General features: G+C 37.5%; 1 protein-coding gene across 3 annotated transcripts in view; it reads left to right on the top strand.

The window, feature by feature from the left end:
• The window catches only part of CCSER1 (coiled-coil serine rich protein 1), a 708,879-nt gene that overhangs the window by 251,904 nt on the left and 435,107 nt on the right, over nucleotides 1-21,868 (top strand). The gene's annotated exons all lie outside the window — the stretch shown is intronic.

Genomic DNA, 21,868 nt, shown 5'->3' with positions numbered 1-21,868 from the left:
AGATGTGGTGAGAAAGGAGTCCAAGGGCAATCAAAAGAGACTTCAGGGCCTTGGGATGACTGGTTAAGCACTCAGGAACACAAGCAGTGTTTTCCTTTATCCTCCCTGCAGTTGCAGGGGATGATGTTGGAAGAAACGGGCAGACCCAGCTATCAATACCTGTTTACATGACTAGTGTCACCAGCAGAATTTTGGGTTTTTTGATCATGGGACGGTCTACATGACACCAGGCCTGCTAGCAACAGATGGGATACACATTTCTCAAAGGGGGAAAATGATCTTCACACAAGAGTTAGCAGGGCTGATTTGAAGAGCTTTAAACTAGATTTGAGGGAGGAAAAGGATAAAACCAGGCTAACTATTGGTAAGCCATGGGATGGCATGCCAGTGTTTGAGGGACAGTGTGCTAGTGAGGCTCTTCAGTCTGCTCCATGATGTGCTGAGTACTCTGGAGCTCATTTGAAATGCCTCTGTACTAATGCACACAGCATGAGGAGTAAACAAGAGGAGCAAGAAGCTTAAGGGAGGTGATTGTCCTACTGTGCACTGGTGTGGCCCCACCTTGAGTACTGTGTGCAGTTTTGGGGGCCTCAATGTAGGAAGGACATCAAACTATTGGGGTGTGTGCAGAGGAGGCTGACCAAGATGGTGAAACTCCTGAAGGATGAGACTTATGAGGAGCAGCTGAGGTCACTTGCTTTGTTAAGCAAGAAAGAGGTGACTTAATTGCAGTCTACAACTTCTTCGGGGGGGGGCAGTGGAGGGGGAGGTGCTGATCATCTCTCTCTGGTGACCAGTGATAGGAAATGGTGTAGCTGCATCAGGGGAAGCTCAAGTTTGGACACTAGAGAAAGGTTCTTCACAAAGAGCGTGGTCTGTCGCTGGAAAGGCTCCCCAGGAAAGTGATCAAGGCACCAAATCTGCCAGTTCAAGGAGTGTCTGCACAGTACTGTCATATGGTTTAGTTTTAGGTTGTCATGTAAACAGCAGGGGGCTGGACTCTTATTAACTTTATGGGTCCCTTCTAACTCGACATATTCTATGATTCTATGAATCCTGTGAGCATTTACAATTTTAGCCATGTCTTTCCCTGTAAAAGTGTCCCAAATTTTATAGCACACAAAGCCATCCAATGTGGCCAGTGGCTACTGCTCTGTGGTTTTTTTCATTCTGTTCTTTTTTTCCTTCCCGTGTGCTGAATGACTTAACTACTGAGAGAAACACAAATCCTTATGGTGTAGACGCTGTTCTGACCAAAATTATTCTCAGTTTTTATTTAAGTGTGCGTTTCAGATGTGATGACAAATATTTGGGGATGAGGGGGTGGGGAGAATTAAAAAGTCACGGGTGTTCATTCTTGCAAATATAGAAAAATAAATCCTTATGGTGTAGACTCTGTTCTAACCAAAATTCTTCCTCGTATTTTCTTGAAGTGTGTTTTTCACATGTGATGATGAATATTTTGTGGGGGAAAAAAAAGACAGATTGTTATGAAGATCTACTTTTTTTTTTTTTTTTTTTTTGTCTAGTACCCTGATACAATATATGCATTTTGTACACTCTTGACAGTCGTGAACTGAGAGCAGCAGAGTTTACACTACTGGAGCTAAACTCTTGTCTGTCTGTAACCAAAATTTAGGCTTTGTAGGGGTAAACACCCTCTAAGAATGCTTATACAGTCAAGGAGACAGCTTTCAATTTAGAAAATACCAACATTTATGTCCAGGAAAGAAAGCAAACCCTCTCTTTCTTCAAAAAGCAGGAAAGAAAGCTGAGCAAAAGGTTGGAAGCTCTGGTGTGAGTTCCCTGCTAGCTCCAGTGGCTTTACACTAGTCCGAAGCAGAAACTTACTTCACACAATTACATTGCTGTTTCCACACCAGAGCAATGATGGTGGCAAAACATAGCAGACTACATTCATGGGTTGCCTTGAATTTTTCAATGTATGTTTAGTTCAATTCAGTGTTTTTTTTGTTTGTGAGTTTTTTTGTTTGGTGTTTGGTTTTGTTTTTGGGTTTTTTTTACTTTCTCAATGAAAAAGAGGCTCTGAAAGGTTTAGTTCCAACTGTTTAATTACAACACAAACTGGAACACTTGCTTTTACAGTGAAAAATGAGCTAATTCCAGTAGTATTAAACAATTGCTGTTATAACTGAGCAGTAAAAGAAAGAAAAATTAAATAGTAGACTGTTTGTGATGTTGTATATTTGATAATGGTTCACTTCTCCTCCAAGAAAGCATACAAAGATGATGTTGACCTGACTGATAAAATTGACCCAAAAGCTGAACTTTGTTGAAAGATGACCCTTTTAAGTGTTGATAGCCGTGTCAATTTGGGAGAATTGAGGTCCATCAGAATGTGTTCTGGTGAAAATTCTTCATACAAAGATGTGTGACCATGTTTGTTCATGGAGCATTGCTGGAGGAGGCAAGGTCACCATGAGGAAGCCATTTATTGTATTTTACCAGCTCCTCAGCCTGGTTATTCCCCCATGAACCTCACTTTGAAAGAATTGCAACAATTTTGCAAAGTTTGCCTCAGTTTCAGAAATATCTGCCACACCTGGTAGCTGCAGCAGTAACTTACCCAGTTCTTTGTCTTACTGATTTTTACATTTTAAATGTATTCAGTGCTTTTTAGAGTAACACCAAATTCACATCCTACTTCCTGCTGTTTCCTTTTCCTCCTGACTGCTTTCTTTTTGGCATATCAAGCCCTTCTGGCACACAAAACTGAGAAGGCAATTTACATGCAGAAGAACAAAGGTTTCACAATTTGAATTTCTCAGCTACGTATTTTATGCAGGAGAGCATGTCTGGTGTATTTTCCATAGGGAGTGAACCACAGCCTGCTGTACATTATTATAATGGGAGGTCTCCCTTTATGTGATCCTTAATATTTATTTAATAAGCTAACATTATGAAGGCTGAAACTCTGTCATTGCTATTTATACTGTATTTGTGCTTTGGGATAAAAAAGAAAAGCATCTGCATAGAAAAGGCTTATGGGAACTGTTCATACACTGAAGTGTTTCATCTTGGGGTCTGAAATGTGTTACATAAAAAGCATCAAGAAGTCTTAATCCTGTTTATGCTTCAGAAGTTCCCTCTGGGGTTTAAATTTTTCTGACAGTGGAGACTGAACTCTTTATGAAAACATTAACAGTTAGAAAGGATTTTCACATTAAGTGAAATAAAATCATTGTTTTTTATTCAAAATGAGGTTGTATGAAGTGGTTTATATCACATACTGCTTTTATGCCCTTTCACTACAAGGATTTAAAAAGACAGGTGTAAATCTCAGTTCTGTGAAGAAACACCATGTGGCAGAGAGTTTTCCATTAATTTCTTCATCAAATTAGAAAATTTTACTGATAATGCAATTAAAATTGCAACAATTAGCTATTTATTGCTGTCTCTAAGGTTATCATATATATTTTTCTTCTCTTCTTCCCCCATATTATTTCTATTAAAAAAAATTTCCCCTTAGCTGAGTGCCTACTTCTGCCCTTTTTTCCCCATTTACAAGAATGATAAATAACTTGTATTCCATCTTTTTGTTTCTACTATGCTGGAAGGTATTTAAAGAAAATAAACAAATATATGACTCAGTCTTTCTAGATATGAGCAAAAAATATGATAGTATACATGAAGATTAACATGATGTCTGTATGCTGAAAAAATTGCAACAAAGGAAGGATGGAGAAGGAACTATTTGTGCTGAATGATAAGTCAAGAAGTATACTTTTAATATGTCAAGTGTTTTGTGTCTTGAATTGAGTCCATTGTAAGAGTTGCATACATATTATTTATATTATGCAAGCTGCAAGTTACTGTGAGGCTCATCTGGGAAAGAATAGGTCTGAGAGATTGAGTTTTAATTAACTTCATAGGCAGGAGAATGAATTTAGGGTTCTTAGAAACAGTTTGACCTAAGCATAAAGATTTTCCTAAATTAATTAACAGGAAAGGTGAGAGTTTCAGTCAGGCTATGGTTCCAGGAGTCATTTTCAAACACTGTAGCCGAGATAAACTTAGAGCTAGATTAAAATAAAATTTTACCCCTTCCCGAAGGCAGCTTTCTTTAGGCATGGATGCATCATAGCAGTCCTTGTCTGTGGAAGAGCTGTCTTACAAAAACCTTAACTGACAGCTTGGTAAAAAAACCACATTCCTAGTACGGTTCAGATCTCTATTTTCATAATTAATGCTTTTTGGGTTTTTTTAATATAGTACCCAATTAAGTATTTCAGAACCTTTTGTTTTTCTAGAATGCAGTTGATTTATTTTGTGCATCCTCTAGAATGTATAGTGTAATCAAGTAAATCTGAGTGATGGTTTCATAAAAGCAATACATCTGGGCAAACTAGTGCTGAAGACAACTTCAGGATGTTACTAGGTATTCTTCCTTTTTCTGTTGTTTTTTTTTTTTCTTAAGGGATGGAAAGGTATAACAATGGCAGTTAAACTCTCCCCTTGCTTGTTTTCAAGTACAAACACACTTGAGCACAAATAAATACTCTGAAGCAGTTTTCACTGATTAACTTGCTTGTCTCATTGAAATGCTTTGTTTCTTTTTCAAAGTCTGACATCAAACTTCTTCAAGTCAGCTCTGACAAGAAACATAATCTGTCTATGCCCAAGTTTTCCATCTGTATATGGGTGACAATAATTCACCATTTCTCTTGGCTGTCAGTCAGGACTTGCCTGCAGCTGTGTAGTTCTCACTTGGGCTGCTTGGAACTATATAATATCACAGGTGATGCTAAACTGAAATTGAGCCTAAAATACCTACATTTAGTTTACTTTATCCTATCATTTGCATATGCTTGGACTGCAGGACCAGGATATGTAGCTTGTAGAGCAGGATTGTCATTCTCTCTTCATGGGTTTTGGGTGGTCATGAGTGATAAGTAAGGCACAGATGTGAGTGTCATTCCAGTTGCCTCTCATCACTGGTTATTTAATATATTGTACATATTTACAGTTTCTTTCTGTTGCTCTTCAGAGCTGTCATTCTCTGTGTTAGACAGTCAAATTACTCTTACTGTAAATTTCACTTCTCAGTTACTGATTTTCTTTTTCCATGAATAGTTAGTTATCATGTATTTATCTATTTGTTAGTGTTTCAGTGAGGGTTTTTATTTCAGCTTCTATGGTCCACTTTCTTATGAAATGCCTGTGTTGATGTTTATTTGTCTTTTCAGCCTTCATTTCTACTAGGAAACAGTGGCAAGTAGTGAACTGGTGGTGTGGTGTGGCTCTTGGGCTTTGGCACTTGGTAGAATTTTCAAAGCACAGTAATAACAGGTCTTGTCATGTTGTCTGAACTCTGGAATTATGGAACTCTGACTTAGTTAAACAAGAATGTGCACAAAGTTCATGTCATGCTGACCCATCCTCTCAAGTCTTTAAATGAGTCACCCTCTCAAGAACCTACCATCTCAAGTCCTCAAAAGTGATGAATGAAAGGACTTCCAATCAAGGGAGCCAACCTTGGAAAACAAAGAAAAGATAATGATAAAAACACCGTTATGTAAATTATGCATAAAGAAGTCTCCAAGTGAAAAAGTTCTGGTCACAAAAGGAGATGAGCTGATAAGGTGTTGCAGTCCTCAGAAAATTAGTTTGAAGTAAGGCAAAGGTAATAGTGGTAATGGGAGATCATGACCTCCAACTCAAATAACTTCCCTGAAAGAGGGAAAACCCCTGCTTCTGAAGGATGTGTAGTTGGTAAAAAGCTTCAGCAGTGCTATCTGAGGATGCGCACTAATTTGCATTAGAAGCAAGAAACTTGTAACCAATCCTGTGTGTGAGTAAAAATGAATATGTAATGTACTAAGAATATGAAAGTACTCTACTCCTCCATGCACCCAGTGCTGCAATAAACCCATGTCAGTTTTCTAAACTGTCATTGGTTTGGAGAGTTTTCCTGGTTATGATTTTGGGTGTTACAAACGATAACAATTAAAAAAATTTTATTTTGGGTTCAATCAATTTAGGTTGAGAAACAATAAGCAAAAACAGTGCTGGGTGCGCGGAGAACTCAATTAGTTCCACCACACACACACCTGAGTCCTAAAAGCAGCATCTTTAATCCCCAGATCTTGACTAATCTCCTCTCACCGGATGTTCGTCCTGCTCTTTCCCCATTGGGTCGTTAGGGTATACCTTCTCCTCCTATTTGCTCTCCTTTGGTGCGCTTTTTCAAATCTCAAGGTCTTTGTCTCCTTCAGCAGGCCTTCTCCGGCATGGTTCCCTTTCCTTATGTCCTTTGGCAGGCTTTTCCAAGCAGCGATTGCCTCAGGGGAAGGGGAAGCCATCACATTGTCTTAAAGGAGAACCACATGTGCCCACTCACCACAACTGCGATACAGGTCCCAGATTTACACAGGGTACAACAATTACACTTATCACAGTACATCCTATTTTTGACATGAATCATGACTGCTTTTATTACATTGAGTAACAATCATCACAAGTTTGGAAAGAATATCTAAACCAAGAAGTATTTCCTGGTTTGCGCATTCAGACAGCAAAGACTAGATTCTGTTGTTGTCCTTTGTTTCCAAGCAGCTGTCCCTAAAGAGCAGGAAAAGATGTCACTTATATCTTCAAACAACATTTGTATTTTCTTATAACTGTATGGCCCCAGTGAGTTCTAATGCAGAAACATCTTCCCATTCCTTTGTCCATTAGCAAAGTTTTGTGTCTTGAAAACAAGTACAATGGGGGAAATATACATAAATGTTGAAAATACTAGCAAGGCAAACTTCTTGAATGTCTTTGATAGGATCAGGGAAACAAATGAATAATAAGGCGTTTAGCCAGGTGTGTTCACCTAGAACCACTGAAATCACTCTTTACCATCTGTCTGGCATTACTGGAATGTGTTTGGAAGGATAGTTTAGGGGATTCACAGCACAAAATGAAGTGATAACTTCTCTTCTGTACCCTTTGCTTTCACATACAAGTCCTTGAGGAAGGGAGTATTTTTTTTATTAGATGCCCTTTCTCTTCTGCCTGGTTTTACCTGAGCCCTTGCATTCATTGTTTCTGTGGGTGGCTGAGAGCTTCCTCCTGCTCTCAACTACCTAAGTGCAATTTGTCCGTGTATGGCAGGAATCATCAAAGGGTCAAGAAACATGATTTAAAGAATCAGTCACCAATATTCGAGTGAGCAGAGGTTATCTTTATTCGGCAGCGCTGGGTGCATGGGGGTGCTCCACCAAAGTCATGCACACCAAGGGAACCTTTCAGCCCCCTCTTATACAAGTCGCTCATGTCTATTCATCAACTTTCCGGGGAACTCATTAACATATCTCGCACCTGGACAGTTAGCACATTCCCATTCAAGGATTTAGTATATCTTCAAGTTAACAATATTAACATATCTTGTGCCTGGACAATTAGCACACTCCCATTCAAGGATTTAGTATATCTTCAAGTTAACAATAAGGGTCTCCTCAGATAAACATGAGCACACCTTTCTTTAAAGAAATCATATATGGCCCATTATTCAAACAGCATTAATTAATTACCTTATGCAGTCTATACAATGGGTTGAGATATGTGGTGGTATGAGGTAAAATCCACACCTTTACATAAGTGAGATTTCTTTTTTTTTCACCTAAAAAGTTCCCCTCATCAGCAGTAGACTTTGTCACATCAGATAGATCCCAGCATTCTGCTACAAGAAGCTCCTTCTCTTACATATCTAAGTTTTTATCCTAATTTCTACAACCATGAAATAGAGGAAGGCAATAAAATATTTTTAGGAGGAATAATCTTCTAGAGCTTTAGACTGGTCGTTCAAAAACATATCAGGATTAGTTCATTCCTAGAGCAGGAACAGCTCTTAGGCTTTTTAGCTGGGATGGATTCACCCTTTCCCTACTTCCCCCTGCCCTGAGGCCACTGTGGGGACACAATACACTTCCGGTTGTAAGGTGCTGTAGTGTTGAGTTTGGCTTTGCCATGTCCCTTGGGCCTTTGAGACAGGAGTAAAATGACTGAGAAATACTTGAGGAAGCTGACTTGCTAATGTTCTGGTAGGGATGGACTCTACAATCCCCAGTGTAAGAGCTGCTCCTACTCTTCAGGTGGTTTAGTAGAAGATAACTTTTCTTAAGTCCCCTGCTTTAATTCTGCTTTGCAACTTTAAACACTGATGGCAAGCTAAGTGGAAGTGGAATTTTTTCCACTTAGACGTTGAAATTTGAAATTCAGTGGAGAGGGTCAAGAGGGACCACAGCTGAAGTTACACAAGTAGTGTGATAAGCTCTGAAATGCCTCAGCAGAATATGAAATTGCTTTTGATCTCCTCCTGAGCTGGAGCATGCACAGAGATAGGATGCTGGAATACAGGTGAAATAGTGACCCCCGGGCTGGGAAGAGGATGTCCTTTAAAAGTACCTCCCTGTATGTTCACTCTACATTATTTCCCTTCCTCTCAAAAAATTTCTCAGGATATATTTTATGTGTTATTACCAACATTTGGATGTATGACTGCCATGAAATTTCCTGCTCCTGTAGCCAGTAGTGCTAATGAGGGGCTTGGTACTTTCTTTTCACATTTAAGGAATACTTTAGTGTGATGATAAAATGTGCCAACTTAAGCAGGGATGTAAAGTAGAATTCTTGCCTATACTAAGTTATTAAGAGTGCAAATATTTCTTACATAAGAGCAGTAGCCCCAGGTATTATTTGTGATTGATGTTTCTAAATTTCTACTCTTAAACTGGACAACATATCGTACAAAAACTTGGAGAGATTTTTTGCTAGTTTAGAAAGAGAAATTTGTGTTTCAGCAGCAAAAAAGTTTATGTGTTTTAACTTATGTCTACAGTAATAAGCAGTGCACCTATCCAAGGCTTTAATTGTTTTTGCTGCCCGTAACACGAATAAAAGAGGAAACATGTATTAGATATTCACAAAATGATAACACTGCTGGCTACCACACACATCTAATACCCATTTTACACCTCTTTCTATTGATATATTACGGGCTTATAAACAAAAGCATTTTCAGTTTGTTTCAGTTTGATTAAATTCCAGGAATCTTGTGGTTAAAGAGTATGTATGTATTTTCCAACCTTCCACAGCTTTCACTGGTTTCAGAGGTGAGTATAGAGAGATATAGAGATAGACATAAATATATAAATCAAGGTGTGGAACTGCTATTTTATCACATTGGTTATTCCGTGCCATTTTCAACTGTAGTTACCCACTGTGTGTCTTGCAGTACTGGAATGTAATGCTGATTAAAATGCCAAAGTATTTTTTTTTAAAAAGATGTAGCACACACGAAATTGGAAATAAAGTAATTAAGTATAGAATGCTTACCCTGTTGGTTTAGATGATGTTGTGGGGAAAAATGTAATCTACACAAATAACATTACCAGTTGTCTCACTTAGTCAGCCAAGCACGAGAAAAAGCAAAGAATAGTAGAGACTAATGAAGAAACAACATCTTAAACTTTCTTCCTTAAAACTTTTGCTTGTTTCAGTGGCTGCCTCAACAATTATATTGATACTGCAGTGTCTGCATTAAATATCCAAGTGACTTCTCATGTTCATGTTCTGAAGGGACGATCATTTATTCTTGTGTAGCTTAATCGTCCATGTAGGGTCCACAGGGTTCCTCTGTGTTGGTTGTGAGCTGATCACCATTTGTAAGAAGCAGGCTTCTCGTCTTCTACTTAAAGGTGTGAAAAGTGCAATTATTTCTTTGGTTATCCTCACTTGGTTTGCTTTAAAAATGAAGTTAGTATTCCTGTGCCTTCTGCTTTGCATTTTCGGGTTTTCTCTTTTCTTTGTTATTGCTGTGGCAAGAGCACATGACTTGTGACATGCAAGTTCTGTCAAAAACTCTTAGTGGCTTATCCTGAGTAGCAAGGATAAAGATCTCCAACCTTTTACCATGCTCTCTGAGAGCTTTGCAAGTGCAAATCAAAGGTCCTGTAGGTTTGGGTTGGCTGTTCCCTCTTTTCTGACACATAAAGGTGTTAATTGTCTATTTTACAGTTTTTGTCTTCATTTAAATGAGTTGATTCATTTATCTCTCAGTTATTCCTGTGAAGGGCTGTGTTTAGGAGTGATGGGATGAAGGAGAAACCATCTGCATTAGGTTAATGAAATCTTACTGTATTTTCTGTTTTCTAAAATTAATTTTTAATATTACAGGTATTATAAAGTAATTTAGAATATATTTTTGCTTACACTGAGCTCTGATCTAGGAATTTCTCTTTCCTTGTATTTTTCCAACAGGGCTTTTATTCTTGAAAATGAAACAAAAAAGCTTTAGAAATGATGTGTAAAAAAATGCAGGTTGCAGCCTGTTAATCTTATCTGATGGCTGATACTAAAATTTCAGAGTGATGTTTCTAGAATTAATAAAAATATCTCTAAGGGAAAACTTATTTATTAGTCTACTGCCAGATTTGGCTGGCAAACATTGTGTTTACTGTATGACTCTGGCCAAGCTGAAAACTTCTTTCAGCAAAATATAGCCAGTGTTTCTTTTGGGAAGGAGAAGAATTTGCAGATTATGCTTGGAGTTTTGTTGAAACCCTCAATTCTAGTGAATGTCAGAGGATCTTCTAAACCAGCCTGTTTTCAGCTTAGCTGTGCCTAATTACATCAATTTATTATGCTGGCTGAGTGGAGCCTTACAGGTGAAGAAAGTGGCTTGTTGGAGGTGTGTGTAGGGGGATAATCTCCTTCCTTTGTGGTAACACCTCTGTAGTAGTTTTGAGAGTTGCTGACAGATGCTAAAGTGTGGGAGGTGCAGGTACAGAGATTGTGGGAGAAGTGATAGTAGACCAAAGAAGTGAGATGGAATAAAAACTTCCAAGGGCAGATATCTCTGCTCCTCTGTATTGCATCAGAGGAGTGTGGACAATACCTGACCACTCCAAGAAACAACTGAAAATATGCATTCTGCAGGCCATAAGTCTTTAGTGCCCTCTTCCCTGTCTAAAGTTTTGACCACACTTTACATCTACTTACTATTTTAACCAATAAAATAACTTCTTAGTTAAGTGGTAAAAATCTCCATAAATGGCTAGATGGAGACTCAGAGGTGTGACATTCTGATTTTAGGGGCCCAAGAACTGTGGATTTAAGTGAATGCTGATCGCTTCCCTATGGTTCTGTGACATCAAGGGGGGGTTTAGCAATAATTTGATACCTGGCTCCTCTTTCTCTATCGGCTCCCCACAAAGCAAGTGAAAAACAGTGCGCATATATCAAACATGTAACATCTGTCAGTCCTGTCACAAAAAATGAACTTTATTCCTTTTTGAACAGTGCCCTTCACTATGTTCACCAGAATGAGATTGCCTCTCCTGGGAGATGTCACAGAGCAGAGGGAGACTTTTATCATCTTTACTATCTTTGGACAGAGCAGTATTTGCATTCAGGGCTTTGTTTAAAAGACAATTGAGCAAAGACAGAGATTGGTGTTTATGTGGCTTCCGGTGAATAGAAACCTTCCCCTTTGCTGCCAGCCAGTGTTATCTGGTTTTAAATGTCAAATACCCTTCAGTGTGCACAAAAGAGAAGATGAGATAGCATTCACATAGGCAGTTTCTGGAAACAGAGGTATGGCTCCAGGAGATGGGTATTTGCACCTGTGTGTAAGCCTTAAGAAGGACACCCACCAAAATGATCCACAGAGAGCACTTCTGAACAGTGTGTTCTATTGTATATTGTATTGAAGTTGTGGCATTAGACTTAAAGCTGAGACAGTCCAGGCATAAGGCAACATTTGCAAGTGTGGTTTTTCATTATCCTATTTATTGCAACTATGAATAAATTAATAGTACGGGTTATAACCATATTGTTAAAAAAATTGTTTTCTGAATATTACTGTTATTTACTGCTTAAAATTTGGATATGTGCAGTGCAAAAGAATTCAGACATCAGACATTAAACTAAAATCATGGGCCATATGTTTTCAGTGAGATGCACCTTTTCTAAACCTGCATAATTTCGCACAGTACTGTTCTTCATGTTATTCTCAACTGTAAACAGGCCTGGCATTGCAAACTAGAAGCAATTACAGTAACTCCAAATATTCAGGCAATTCAGGCAGGGTCCTCAAAGTAGAGAATGTAACAACCAGAAAGAAAACAACTTAAACATTTAATTTTAATGTGACAATCTAAAATACAAAAGTGAAAAGGCAGGTGACCTTATGTCCTGGAAGTGAAGAGAGAGATGAGGCGTTGTAGAGAGAATGAAACTTCTGGTGGGACATAGTTTGTAAGCACTTATGTATCAAGTAATGCTGCATCAACATAAAAATATTGTAAGCAACAGCTTAGTGCTAGTAGTGAAGTTGTAGCACGCTACTTCCTTTTGTGTGCTGGTGTACCAATAAAAACTTTAGAGAGATTTAAATATGATTCAGAGATCTGAGCTTTGGTCCTTCATAGTCAGCCTAACCAAACACCTCTTTTTCATCTGCCTCTGGCCTTAGTTTGCTACTTTTTTAGATCTACTTTTTCGTAGCAGGTCGTGTTACGGGAGAAAGGAGGGAGGAGGAATATTTTCTTCTATAAGTGGGCAGTATGGAAATGCTATTGCAATACTTTAGTCAAATTAAACTAAATATTCTGATTATTTTTTAATGAGTTGTTTACAATCAAAAGGAAAAACATTGAAGACCATGCTGGCAAAGGCAGAGAAATCTGTAGGTGGGCTAGTTTCACGGTACGATAAAATTACATTTCTGCTGTGGCACTTAGTGATTGATTATGTCATGTGAGAACAAAGCAATTAGGTTAATTTAGACATTAATTAGTTTATTGCTTGCTTTTTGTTTGGCCTCTAATGCCTTGGTTTAAAAAATTGAGCATGTGCTTTTGGAGGGGTTTAATTTCACCAATTAATGTGTTGCCCACATTGCAACACCTGTCTTGTAAGTGAAACTCACCTGAAGGAATACAAGCCCTCTGGTGTTTTGAGAGGACACTGACAAGGAAATAATACCCAAAGGGTCCCACAACTTACAAGCTTTTACCCCTGTATGTAGCTGGGAATTTGTTCTTTAAAAGTTATCGGCCTCAGTTCATGCCAATGGCAGCTTTTGTAAGTTGATGTGTTGAGCTGTGCAGCATTCAGAAGAGAAGGGGGGAGGCTTTGAATCTCTGGAAGGTGAGTGGTTCCTGGGACAACTCTGTGCTTGTGAAGCGCTCAGCTTCTTACATTTGTTCTAAGAGGACATACATCTGGATATGAGCTATTTATTTTATGTTGGTACCTGGCACTTTTCATAGACAAGGTCCAGCTAATGGTTTAATTCAAAGTGTTAGACCTACAGATCTGGGGTAGCTTTTATGCAGTTACTCTAAAAGTACATTCTTTATTTCTTCTGTTCTATGCACTTCATTTATGTTCAGTTTTGGCTGGAGCCCAGAAAGTATATACTATTTAATTGTGGGAAAAATACATATTATTTTGTGTCTAAGTCTGCCTTGAGCTCTTAATTGTGAAACAACAGATTTCAAATCAGTGAGTGAACTGAAGGTAATTTCTCTCTCTCATCTTGCTTTCTTATAAGTTCAACAATTTCTCTATATACATGGTTTAACTTTTAGGTAATCAGGAGTTAGACTATGATTCCTTGTGGGGCCCTTCCAACTCAGGATATTCTGAGTCTCCTTGATAATATAACCCAAATATACATATGTACATGCAAACATAGACACACATATGTGAGTAGTCAGCTAGTAAAAAAGCATGGTATTTGCAGCTGCTGTGCCAGGAGCAGCATGAATTGTTTTGTCAGCAAACTTCACTAAATAACTGGTGTATTTAATTAGCATTGGTGCTGGATTTCTCATCTTGTTTTGTTATTTTTTTTAAATCAAACTTTTGAAGTCACTATGGCTCTTATGTTTGTCTGTGGAATTGGAAATTTTGTAAAATACTAAATTAATAATGTTTCCTAAAAAAACATACAGAAGAATCCAAATTAAGCATTAAAAACCCTTTCTAGTAGATTGCTGTCTTTTAAGAATGAATATATAGTAACATGCACGTTCTGGATTTCTGTATAAATTATGTGCCTAAATCCATTACATGCTTTCATTTATTGGTCATAAAGGAGGATTTAACATAAAAGCTTTTTTAACAATAACGTTAGGTTCCAACTATTTTATGTGGTAATGAAATAGGATGGGTTTTAAAATTGTAGTTTCTTCCTGACATATTAATCGAATTTGCTACATAAAGCAGGTGGAAAATATCCTCTGAATTTAAACATAACTTCTTTCTACTTATTATTCTTAAACTGTTAGAGGACAATGAGAAGGGATACATTTGTTTAATCATATACTTTCACCAAAATGAAGGTGCATTGTGTCAGTTCCATTAGAGAGTATTGAAGGTTATCTTCACTCAGAAAGCTGTGTTTGCAATAATTGGTTATTTTGGTGATTGTATTATATTACTCGTTATATATTTCACTATGTGGAAATGTACAGAGCTAAGGATAAATTTTAGGATTATCGGTTGGAATCTTCTGAACACCCGCAGAGCTTTAACTGCCTGATTTTTCTATAGGGCATCCCTCAACTTTTAACTGCTCACCTCCACTGGTGGTTTAGTCCTCTTTCTTATAGACCCTGGCATTCAGCTGCCATCTAATCCTGTAGATATGTGCATTTTTGCTGGTGGAGGAACATGTGTAACTATAGCATGGTAAGCTGTAGAATGATTATATAGATGTCTGTATCTGTGTTCAAGCCTTGGCATAGTCTGCAGCCAAGACATTTCTGTAATTGGACCCAGTCCAGGAAGAGTTCCCTGAATCACCTGCCCAGGATGAAGGCAGGTAGCGGTTGGGATGCAAGGAAAGCAAGCAGAATGATGAAGGTAGTCCACTATGGGGATGTTGGTAAATATTAATTGGACCTTTAAAACAGTCTATTATGCATCTCAGCCAATACAAGGTACAATGAACTGCCTGTTTGCTTCACAAGTGTTCTTAATGCTTAATAACCTCATCAGAAAATACTATCTTGGTTTACTCAGTAGTAATGTTAGGTTAAGTGCTTCCAAATATTTTAAAAACAAGTCAGACAGGACTTGAAGTGAGTGACTTGTCTTCTTTATAAAGTAAATCGATTTTCTACATAATTTTCTGGTATCATTGGAATTCTGTCCTACCTGTGTAACGCTTGTCGGTGACTTCTGCTAGGCACTAAGTAAATATTTGTTTCAAACCCTGCTGTCCTTTTGTCTTCTAGTTGATTTAACCTTGCTTTTTGAAGTACCTGTCTTCTAACTGAAGTCTATACTAACAGTTCAGTAGCTTCTTACCAGGCGCAGAAAACATTTTAAATTTTTTTCTTCTTTTTTTTTTTCTTTTGAAATATTCAAAATTTTGAGCAGAATTTTTAAAAGGCTTGGTAGCAAAAAATGCTTACCTACAGTAGGAAGTATTTGACAGTTTGTTTTTAGGCAAGGGAAACTAGTTTGGTAATTGAAAGGAGTGCACTTCTTGTGCTTCTTGGAAGGCAGTCATCATATCCAGTACCCATTATGATTTTCCAGCTTGCTTTTACATTTTTTAACCTTGTAATAACTTGAAAGTTTTATGTTCCATTTGCACAGTTTCTAAAATCCAAGACTCAAGCATTGAGAACAGAGATCAAAGGTGAGAAGTGTTGTTTTAATCTAGAAGGTGACAGTTGCAAAAAAAAGATTTGTATTTCTCCTTTCCCCCGATATCATAAAGTTTACTGGGCACGCTTGAATGGCTGTCTTCTTTAACAGATTAGATTAAAATTTTGCTATTCTAGTCCCAGGTGAGATGAGTTGGTCAGCTTCATGGGGTACATTAGGAGTGAGTTTTGGAGAGGACCCCAAGTGCCTTTAGCTTTTATCTTTGCTGAAGTTGTCTCCAGTCAGAAGTACATAGTGTTTATGAAGGTTGCAGCTAGATTTATCCTTTGTCCAAATAAAAAGTAAACCTTCTTTTGTTTATATCCCAATGAGAGATGTAATTTGAGCTACTGCTTGCTTTTCTGCATAATTAAACTGCAATTTATGTTTTGTATGCCTGTTGTAAAATAGTTTCAGGAACGATCCCCTACTGAATTTTTCTGGTGGAAAAAAAAGGGAAAAAATATTAAAAAGACTGAAACTCTACCATACTCTCAATGCCCAGACTTTTCCTGGTTTGTCTGTAATGTTTTATTTACTACTGCACTGTTAATACTTGAAATTAAATAAGCCCCACCAATCTTTTCCAAGTAGCTATTTTTTTGGATGTTATCCATTTACTGTATGGTGTTACATTATCTTATTTGTATCACATTTAATTATTTTAATAGATTCCAGGAGGAAGGAAAGAACTGAAATCTCAAGAGTTGTGTTTCTGTGTGCTAGATCAGGGGGTATAAACAAAGCTCTATGACTCCTGTAGGGTTTAGAGAAAGGAAAGAAATGCTTGACATGCCCCTATCAGCTGTACTCTACCATCAGCTGAAAAATGGAGGGCTTTTTTCCCTTTCTTTTTTTTTGTAAATTTTATTCCGTATTTCATGATCACCAGGTTCTAGTCCAAAGGAAGTCCTTATGGCTCTGATATAAACCTTTGAAATAAAAGGGGTTATAATGGAAAAAGCTGACACTGTCTTAAATTACGGCAGCACTAGCCATTAGAATTTTGTGCCCATTTTTGTGTGGTTGCTACTTTGATAGCGACAGGTACCGAACATCATTTTTGTAAAAGGCTGGCCTTGAAATATCATAGCATTAGAGCATCAATAAATGATACATAGTTCTAAAAGCTGTAAAATGTCAAACGATAGGTACCTTGTGACATGGTGTGGTTTAATATTCTGAGGTGTCATCCCTATAACTAATGAAGCATGCTCCGTTAGAACAGAACTAATGTTGAGAAATTTTGTGAGACAGAGAGAGGTATAAATTTTGATGCCAAAGAATGTTAGTACAGGTAATTTGCCAAGTGTTTATGTTTTGCTTACCTTTTTATCTTTTCATTATTGCAAAGGCTGCAGTTTCAGAACTGAGTAAGGAGTTTGACAATTTTTATCCTCCTTGACTAGAGCTTGAGAATATTTAGGCATCTGGCAGTGCATTATTTGATATGCCCATTGGAATATTTAGGAACATGCTTTTAAAAGTTTATGCCTGATTTCTGCTAAATATGAGGCAAGACCTTTCTTTTTTCTGAAAGGTGTCCATGTATTTCAGTTGTAAACTGTTTGGGATGGAATATGTTTCTTACTAAGTGAGATTAGTAAGAGATTACACAGAGATTAATATTTGGTCTGGGTTGATTGTAGCGCTTGACTATAACGTACGTCATTGTAAGTGAGCCATTGAGTGCTTTGAACTGAGTTTTGGAAGTGTTTGAGGTAAGCAGATTTTTCTCTAAAAATCAGAAATAATTGCTCTTATGTGTCTTACATGGTCCAGCTGAGGGACCTTTCTCAAAATAGTAATGAAAGATTTTTCTCAGTGAGGATCCCTTTCATCTGTTTGCTGTTGGTGAGAAAAAAGAAAATTCTTGTGCAGTTTGAAGGCTATCTAGATTTGCATGAAAAAGAATTTCAGGTTATAACCTCTATATGGAACTAATTACATTTTTCTATTATAAAAGGACGTGTATTTCCTGGTGGGCCAGGTGATGAACAAATAAGAGAGTGTTTTTGCTGAAATATTTGAAGATCAAATTTATATGTGTTTATATATGATTGTGTGCCTGAATTTTGTAACTATACATATACATTAAAAAGTGTGTATATATACATGCTGTATTTATATGTGAGTATATACAGATAGAATTACACACTCAAACACTGAAAATAAATGATTTAAGGCTTTTTGCAAGACCCTGCTTTAGAAGCTAAGCCCTCAGAGAAGAAAGAAAGTATGTTCAGCTCCTGCCATAGAGACAGGGGTCTTTTGCTGTGCTTGCAGAGCCTTCCTGTTGCCCACAATGTTACATGTGTTCTCTTCTGTTAATCTGGTATCAGGAAGTACAGACTCTGTGGGACCAATTGTATTAGTTTAGGCTAATTCTGCTATAGCAAATTCTTGAGCACTGCTGATGAAAACTAAGAAGATTAAACTCCACGTAATCTGGAAATCATTATGTAAGTGAAGTTCAAATTACCATAAGCTCTTCAAATAATTGATCTGAGGATCAGTAAGAAGGGAAGAATAACTCACATTAGCTCAAGTTGCAAATCTTTGGATCCTTCCTCCTCCCCCCCCCCCCCCCCCCCCCCCCCGTAAACCCCTTTAAAGATGCTTTGGAATAAGAAAGTTGTTCTTCTACCTTCCTAACAGAAAGAACCTTTGAAAAGAGCTGCACAATTTTGTCTTCCTCAGTTAGTGAACATGTAGTTGCCTTGGATTTATGGAGGATATTAAAATGCTAAAAGTCACTGATTGATTATTTTAATGCTATCTCACTATTTCAATAAAGACTGCTTTGAAATAGAACTCTGTCTTAATGGCACTACCATTTTGCTAAATGTGGATATTGAGGCTTCTGGGTTTTGTATCCATTAGAAATGAGGAAATATATTCACGGTGTTCAGTGGATATGTCTAGATAAAACAGAAACAAGCTAGCAGGCTTGAAGTACAGATTTGCACAGGTTTTCACCCTATTTAAAATTTACAAATTTGTAACAAACTTTCTGTGCATTTTCAGACTTCACGGTGACAAAAATTCTACTGACATTAAGCTTGCTTTTCTCTGTTGTCATTTCTGGTCCCCTTAGATGTAACATGCAGCTGTATAGCAGGTATTCCACAGGCTTTAGATTGACACCACTTCGGCACCTTGAATTACCTTGTTTCCCTAGAAACAGTGGTCTAGAGGGCTAGGCAGAGTTTTAAGTATGCCATCTGTCGGGCTTTGTCCGATCTCCATCAAACACAATATGGGAACCACTTTTTATCTGGGAAGTGAAGTCTGTAATACCTGGGAGAAAATCAAGAGTAGCTTCCTACCACTCTTCTCAGCTGTGATTTGCCACTGCACCCACAGTTCATCTCAGACCTTTCAAAACATGCTGGTTCTTCTCTTGCCTAGGAGTCTGGCTTGGTTTCACATCTCAGCTTGGATGGAGCTTGATGGCTGCATAGTCACGCTTAGAGATTTGAGGTGACTTCTACTGGGATGGTTCTTTAGTGCACATCTGCACAACTGACATCCTCCAGAATGGAGTGGTCCCATCTAATTTTCCTGTCCTGACAACCAAACCATGCCAGGGAATCATTTGAGAGTGTGGTAGCTGGGTTGGGTCAAGGCATTTCAGAAGTGCTTTAACACTGACTGACTTTCAGTGCCCGGGAACATTTTCAGGTATGGTTCTATTAAAGCAGGGACATGGCCTAACTGTGTGTGTATGTCAGGCAAATCTAAAACTCAGACAGGAGCCATATATTTGAAAGTAACCAAATTACTTTTCTGGAATTTTTGATGTTGATAATATTATAGAATTAATTTTGTCATTTAAATGAAATACATTTTATTTAGTCATTAACAAAGAACTTTAGGCTTTTTATCCACAGCTTCAGAAGTTTGTCACAGATGACATTTGCTTGTGAAATGTTTTTATTACAATATACGCATCTTTGTAAGGTGAAGGGGGCTGGCCATCTGTAAGAAGCTCCTGCACTGCCAGTGGAGGAACCAGCCCATTCTCCAACTTCAAAGCCAAAGAGGTGCTTTACTAGTGAAGGGGAAACCTCTACTTTTAGTAAGAACTCTATTTTTTTTTCCTCCTTACTAGATCTATACTGCTGCCTTGAGATGAATTGCAGTGGATTACCATAATAATACAGTAATAGGCCACCTGGACGTTGTTAATAATGAACTTGCTGAAGTATCAACTCTGGAATGAATTTAAAATAAGTTTGGGGTTTTTTTTTCCTGCAGTGAATAGAAAGAGTTGTATCAGACAGTGAAGAGTTTTTCTGTCACAAATCAGTTATATTTGTTTCAGACAGTTCAGAGGTAGTATATGACCTGAATGTTCACTGTATGCCAACTCTGACTTGCTATTTTCCAGTAGCAATTGAGTTAGATTTTAAAGTGTTATGACAGTGAGTGGTGATAAGTTATTATGGTGCATTTCATAGTTTAGTACAAGGTTTGAAAAGATGGTAATTTTGTGTGTTGAGCAGTATAATATCAATATAAAGTCCACTGAAGTCATTAAAGGTATTTTCTTCAGTTGAAATTAAGATTTTCTGTATTTCTAGTACATTTATAGCTTATACATAAACACTGCATCTCTTCCATGTTAGAGAGGATGACAGTGCTCCAAGACTACTCCTTGTTGTCTCATCACTGGGCCATCAGAGTATTGCTATTGATAAGCAGTTCTTCTCCATGATAGCGTAAAGGGAGGAATTACATCTTAAGTTAGTCCTTTCTCAGTGTCAGGATGTTATCCACATAAGATGCCTGTTCAGGAGTATGAGAAAGATGGAACTTTGGCGGGACTTGCAAAGTGAATATGCAGAATATTCTAAGGAATAATTTGTTTCCCAGCCTGCAGGCACTGGGCAGGAAAAAAGAGGATCTTGTAATTTCGTCTTACTCAATTTAAATAATGTGCTTTTCTGGTTACATAAATCTTAGTAAGTGTACATTCCAATAGTTTGAATATGACTTCTTTTATAAACCCTTTAAAGTGGCCTATGTTATGAAACTTCAGTTAGAAGTTTTTTTTCTTTGCATGATTTATACCTGAGGCTTCTTTAATTAAGGCTATGAATTAGCAGTGGCTTAATATCCTTCAGTCAATAGCACCTTTACCATTCACCTTGGATTGTTATTTTAAAGGACACAAAATATTATACTCAAAAAGTTGTTCCAATGTATTTAAAAATTAAAAGAGAGTAATTTCATTGTTTTATGAGAGTCTTGAAAAGGCTGGATTAGAAAATTTTAGTTCCGTTGGCCATCATGAGCATCTGTCCATATATGTGATCTGTGGTGCATGTCTCGATCTAACACATTGTCCCTACTGCACGTTATGTAGCTTGCAAAATACAAAAATGAGCCATCCATGAAAGATAATTCTAGTAGCCTCATTTCCAATTTGTTAGTATGGCCTTGGGAATTGCTTGTCTTGAGAAATCATATTAATCCCTTCTTGTATCTGGTTTCTATGAAACCAAAGTTAGCTAAGGAAAATTTAATGTAGAAAAATATTCTTTGTCCTTCCAAAATATGGCCATGCTTAAAATTCAGACTCAGTTTTGTGTTGCATGAAAATTCAAATGGAATAGAAAATTAGAACTATACATTAAATGGATAATAATTGTCATTTTCTTCACTACTTATGCTAACATCTTTAATTGTAGTGAATAAATTTAGTATGAATATGGGTGTCATGCATTGCTGTTACAGCATTTTTGTAATTTAGTAGTAATTAATATACTACTGTTGCACAGTGCAGCCACATTCTCAGATTTATTCTCCATGCAGATTTGGCCTTTTTCCCTGCTGGCTGAAGAGAAAGTAGGTACAGCACTGAAGTTGTGAATGCTTTCATGCCAGAAAAATACTTAGTGGTTTTAGTTACATTCTCGACATTCCACCAAAATGTCAAGTAATCTCTATTTAAATTATTTTTCTGCTATTAAACTTTTGGCTCTTTGTGACTGATTTTGGCTGATGAATCTATGCCCTCTGGAGCATAGAATCAAATGGGTGGGAAGGGGCCTCTCCAGGTCTCTGTTCAAAGCCCTTACTCAAAGCATTAGAGCAGGTTACTCAAGGACTTGCCACATCATGTTGTACATATCTCCAAAGGTGGGCGTCCCATAGAATCTCTGAGCTCTTACTCCTTTGTTTGACC

Source organism: Falco naumanni, chromosome 1 (genome assembly GCF_017639655.2).
Source record: "Falco naumanni isolate bFalNau1 chromosome 1, bFalNau1.pat, whole genome shotgun sequence".
Lineage (NCBI taxonomy): Eukaryota > Metazoa > Chordata > Aves > Falconiformes > Falconidae > Falco > Falco naumanni.
This window is presented reverse-complemented; position numbering and strand designations above follow the sequence as displayed.